The following is a 5649-nucleotide window of genomic DNA, read 5'->3' as shown; positions in this document are numbered from 1 at the left end:
TTTGTCTTTAGTGTCTGGTCGTTCTGGCATTTTAAGCTGGAAAGCTTCACAAAGGTCAGAGGTTACAAATTCAATTCTCTGAGTAACACATCCATATCATAAACTGATATAATGTTCCTATGATAATGAATAAATAATAAAATAAGCTTAGCTGCTATTGGGGAACAAACATGTTCCAATATCCCCACTGGGTGGCTTTGGAAAATGCAGCTTTGCTGCTTTTCAGCTGACGACCTCATCAAAGGTGATTCATACGACACCAAAGTAAATAAACAATAAACAGGCTGTTAAGTTACAGAAAGTTCCTGTTTTTTCACCATCTAGTACAGAAATTTATTAGAGAAACTTCAGAGGTGCTGGTAAAGTTGCACTTCTCTTTCTTACACTGAGATATGTCAGATTAAATGTGAACTTAAACTACTTTACATCGAGGGGAGTTTAATGTGGCCCACGATGTAAAACCAGTTTGACATCCCTGACCCAGAGTCATTCACTAATATTAATGAACTGGTAAACAACATGCTGTCATTCAAACAGGGTTCATCTTCACTTTTAAGGTCAGTATTCACTCAGATCTGCCAGTGACAGTGATGGAAGAGCAACACCTCCACCTTTTAAATACATTAAATGGAAAGGATTTATAATACAGTGGGTCGTTCCATGTCACTGTGATAGATCTGGATAGATGATGAACATTAGAGGTACACAATATTTTACCTTCATACAATAAAATATTTCAGGTGTTAGAGGTCATTGAGTTACACATAGAGCAGGTGAAACTTGTCAATTATTATGTCCTAATATTTTTTTTCCAGGATTTTTCTCAATTATAGCGATTCGGGTAAATGATGCATCATTTGTCTGAACTCTGTAGTGATGTCATGTAGTGTGATCCAGGATTAAATTAAACAATTAGTTTTTAAACCAGTGTTGTTTTGTAAGTTTAGTGTTTTGTTAGTTTACACATACTAAACCGTAGAGACATTTGAAACCTGCTGTTCATGAGGATGCTAGTTAAAATCCCGGTTCTGTTGTTTATGTTTTCTGTAGATCACAAAACCAACAACAGCAGCAACAAGAAGCACAGCAGGAACACTCAGACCAGCGATGAGTCCAACAGGTGCAACTGTGTGTTCTGCTGTCTGAGCTGCAGGTGAGAAACAGGTGTGAGGTGTCAGCTGTCAGGTAGGTGATGAGTGAAGAACAGAACAGAATCCATTTCCTCTTCAAACTGCTGTCAGACATTATCTACTGCACTCTGATCACATCACTCAGACCAGCTGCTTTCTACAAAGTCTCATCAACAACATCTTTAGAAACAAACATCAACAACCAGGAAGCAGCTTCACCTCTGATCACACACACACTCAACTCTACTCACTCACCTGAAACAGTCAGGCTGACAGTGTTGATGATCTCCCATGATTTTGTCCCTCCGTTGAATATTTTACAATTGTATGATCCATCATCAGCAGTCGTCACATTCTTCAGAATCAAAGATACGTCTCCATCCTTCATCTGTCTGTCCTGCAGATCCACCCGGTTCTTAAAAGATGGATGCTGCTCTTCTGGATCCAGCTGCTCATCCCGGAACAGAAGCACATATTCCTTCCCCAGGTCAGCTCTGCTCCACTTCACAGCTCTGATGGTTTTGTCTGGTGATACTCGACATGGTAGAACTACGTCCTGTCCAGACTCAGCTGTGGTAGTGCTCTGGGCTGAAAAAGGAAACAACACAGAGCACAGAGGTTAAAGGTCAAAGTACAACTGTTCAGTTCTACAGCAGCCAATCAGAGACAGGATCAGTGACCAGTGAACCCCACTGAACCAAAGAAGAGGAAAAAAAACCCCCCAAACTTCTTGTACTTTATTTTAGAAGAAAGTCGCCAAACCTTTGAATCTGTAAGTCAGATCAGACTCCTGTTATATACAAGCAGTTTTCAGTTTTCTCTGGGTAGTCTGGCTTCCTCCCACAGTCCACAGACATGCAGTTAGTTGCATAATAAGTATTAAATCATATATATTAAAGACATTTTTGAGGACACAGGAGAATCTGATGATCTGACTCTTTGGGAAAGAGGAAGAAATAAGCAGATGTGGGCAGCTGGGTGAAGTTTCAGTTCTCAGTGGAGAAGATCATTGCGGTAACACTCACTAGAAAGCATAGAGGATGGGACTGGTTTATTTGTTTGTATGGGGAAAAACAGAAAGGAGTGGGTATTGATAACGTCTCCTGTGGCTGCTGTGGAGGTGGAAGTAGAACAGAAGCCACTTGACCTTACAGTTTATGCGCTGTGTGAAATTTTTCCAACCGACATTCGTCAGTCCAATAAATGACAATAGGTGACTTTTTGATGGGCGGAGCAACGTGATCATGCACAGACTGATTTGCCTGTTTAGAATTTATATATTTTATTTGGAGGAATATTTTACCTTCTGTTCTTGTTTGTTTCAGTATTAATATGGCTGCTTGTTGGATCATTCATTTATTTATTTGAGATGCATCAAATCGCACTAAAGATTTAACTTTACATCTGAGACTTTTTTTAAATGTTTGCTGGGTTTCCACAGAGGATATTTTACCTGGTAACTGGGAGACACAGAGAGCAAGGAGAGGTTGTTCTGGGTGAGAAGGTGAGAATACAGCAGTGAGACTGGACCTCGGTGCACAACAGTCTACCAGCTACACCACCTGAGACTCTGCTGAGCTCGCGAATAATGCTTCCTTCATTGTCTCCTTTAGCAGAGGAGAAACTGGGAGCATCCTTAATGAAAGGAGAGGGAAATGCAGCTACATGATTCCTGAAAACAAACCACCAGATCAAAGTGCATCTTCAGGACTTTGTAGTTTCATCCACTTCTATATTAAAATTATCAATCGGTCTGATTCGCTGAGCTACTCCTTATCAGGTCTCCTGCACATCCGTCCTTCGCCTCGTGACGTCTGTCATGGCGGGCAGGGTGAAGAGATTATGACAGGAGGCTTTCTGTTTGTTTGTGTCGTTTATGTGAACGAAGCTCGGGCCTCGGAGGTTTCGCTGTCCTGAGCCAGCTTGTATGTTTCTATTTTATTTTATTTTTTAAAGTGACAGTTGTTTACAGTAAACAACAGGAATGTTCGCGGCCTGCCGTTGTGGTGTAACCGAAGAGAAAGTGGAAGCTGGAGGAGAGCTCACCTTCAGCGGCGAAAACCACGACGAAGAGGATCGGCAGAGCCCAGCAGAGAGACGAGAGTGTTAGTGAAGCCATTCCCGTTTATCCCAGTACATCCCAAACTCTAACACACTCTATGGATTCAATAGTTTTCAACTTTAACAATGGAGGAAACCCGTGGACGCGACCACTGAGCGATACTGTTGGTACGGAAATACGTACCAACAGTGTTTCCGGTGTTCCTGAGTGGGTTTTTTGGGTGGTTTTTTGGTTTTTTTTGTAAGTCTAAAAATGTTTATAAACATAAATATTCTGCAGTCGAAATGTATATTTATAAAGGATTTATATGTAAAATAATCTGTAATGTCATATACGGTGGATCATGCATATGCGCAGGCGTTCACGTGCCTGGGCTGAGTGCTACGTGTTATCATCATTTTATTTTGTCCTTGCCACGCCTTTAAATTTCCCCTGGAACAGAAAATGAAGCAGTGCGTGTGCTTTTATTTTGACAGGATCCACCACGATTCCTGTTCTAGAGAATGTGTCGTGGAATCTTTATTTTTTGTTTTTCACAGTGGGTTCACACTAAAACAAAAACCCAACAGGATATTTTCTGTGAGTTGACAGAAACTTTCTCTTCTTCTGTAATTTTAAATATTTATTTCTTACAATTTAAATCATGCTGACACATTTCTTTCATTTACCACAACAGAATTTCTTTATCATGTAGTAAAAAATTAAGAGGTATTGTTGAAATTGCTCTCTGTCTAGTTAACTTAGACCAAAGTTAACTTAGACCAAAACTTCTGGTCTCACCACTGGCGCCATTGTCCACGTACACGTATACATCGAGGGCTAGCAGGAGGGGCTATGCCCTTACCTGCTGCTCTCTGGCAGGTAGCTCCATGCCCTCCTGGGTTTTAAATGCACCTTAGAACACACATGCATCAACACTACATACGAGCGGGCGGAGGGAGGTTTGGAGTCTTCACACACCCCCGTTCTCTGTTGCCTGTTGGGCGGGGGGCTAGGAGGAGGAGTTGGCCATCCGATTGGGGTCTGGAATGTGGGGCCTCCCTGCTGCTGTGGAGTCGGGGCGGTCTGCTTCTCCCACCCCAGAGAAAAGGGTAACACTACCTGGGTCTGGGTGCAGTTTCCCCTCCAGGGGCAAGGGTACCTAGACCTGGGGTATAGAGTATAGCTCGGTCACTCTGGCACAGCTGGCTGCCGGCGGAGCTCACGGGCACGTCACTGCAACCCCTGGCTTCTGCTCCGCGGCTGCTGAGTGACCCCTCATCTGGGGCTCTCCTCAGCTCTTTCTGGGATAGTGGTGCGGCTGCCCCTCTGCTGGTCTTCCTTGGTCTCTTGTGTTCTGGGGGCCTCTGGATGTCTGGAGCCTGGATCTCCACTATACCTGCTTCATGCCCTGGAGGACGGGGCAGTGGCCCCCCACACCCTCTAGCAGATCATCACTTGGCTAATGCGTACCCAGCTTAATATCATTCTTTAAGTGTGTGTGTGTGGGGAGTGAGTGGGAGGGTGGGGTGCTTTTAACCATGTAAAGTACTTTGTGCTACAGTTTTTTTTTTGTATGATTATGATATATTAATACAAGCGCGTCCATGCTCACAGGTGTACACACAGGTGATCACACACACAAACTATACCCTTTTTGGCTCCTACCTCAAAGCACACTGTGCGCTGTCGATCTTACGTGCTGCACAATAATGTTTAATATTTAGTATTTACTGTTATATTCACATAGATCATTGTGATGTTGTTTATTATATTGCTCTGTTTCTTTTGCTTGTTTTCTCTTATTTCTTTCTCAACAGGTGATCCAGGTGATTGATATATGTATTTTTTGTCTGTTTGTTTTTGTTTTTTGTCCTTTATCACTGTTCCTCTTCCCGCATTTTTTTCTTTCCCTACCTCTTTTCTTTCCCCAGTCATGTCTGTCCCGTGTGTAGCAAGTGAAAATAAAATAAAATAAACAATAAAAGCAAGGTGAATGAAATGGACCAATGTGGCAAGGCTGGGATGGTCCATTTGGTAAATCCGTTGGGCATCTTTCTTTGCCTTTAGACAATAATTCTGATGGCAAAACAACCAAACGGGACAGGCAAAAAAAAAAAAAAGAAGAAGAAGAAAAAACAGAAACTGCTCTCTGTTTTCTTACACTAAAATATCTCAGGGATTAGTTAAAAATCTTTACACTGACAAAAGAGGAGCTTGACTAGTCTGACCCACTTAAGTCCTTTATCCTACTCCAGGATTTCTCTGTAGCCAATCCACAAATAGTTGAAACATTTAAACTGCCTATTTTAAAACACCAAATATCCCCTAAACTATCATCCTAAACACTTTAATAACATTTGAAGTCATCTTACTACATCATCCTTAACGATATATGGCTTACAGCTATGTGTGATCACTCCTGCATCTATTAGTCTAATCAGGCACAACGTAGACAGAGGTAACATGACAAAGTAG

Source organism: Oreochromis aureus, linkage group 3 (genome assembly GCF_013358895.1).
Source record: "Oreochromis aureus strain Israel breed Guangdong linkage group 3, ZZ_aureus, whole genome shotgun sequence".
NCBI classification, from domain to species: domain Eukaryota; kingdom Metazoa; phylum Chordata; class Actinopteri; order Cichliformes; family Cichlidae; genus Oreochromis; species Oreochromis aureus.
The sequence above is the reverse complement of the archived record's forward strand: the minus strand, read 5'-3'. Positions refer to the sequence as shown.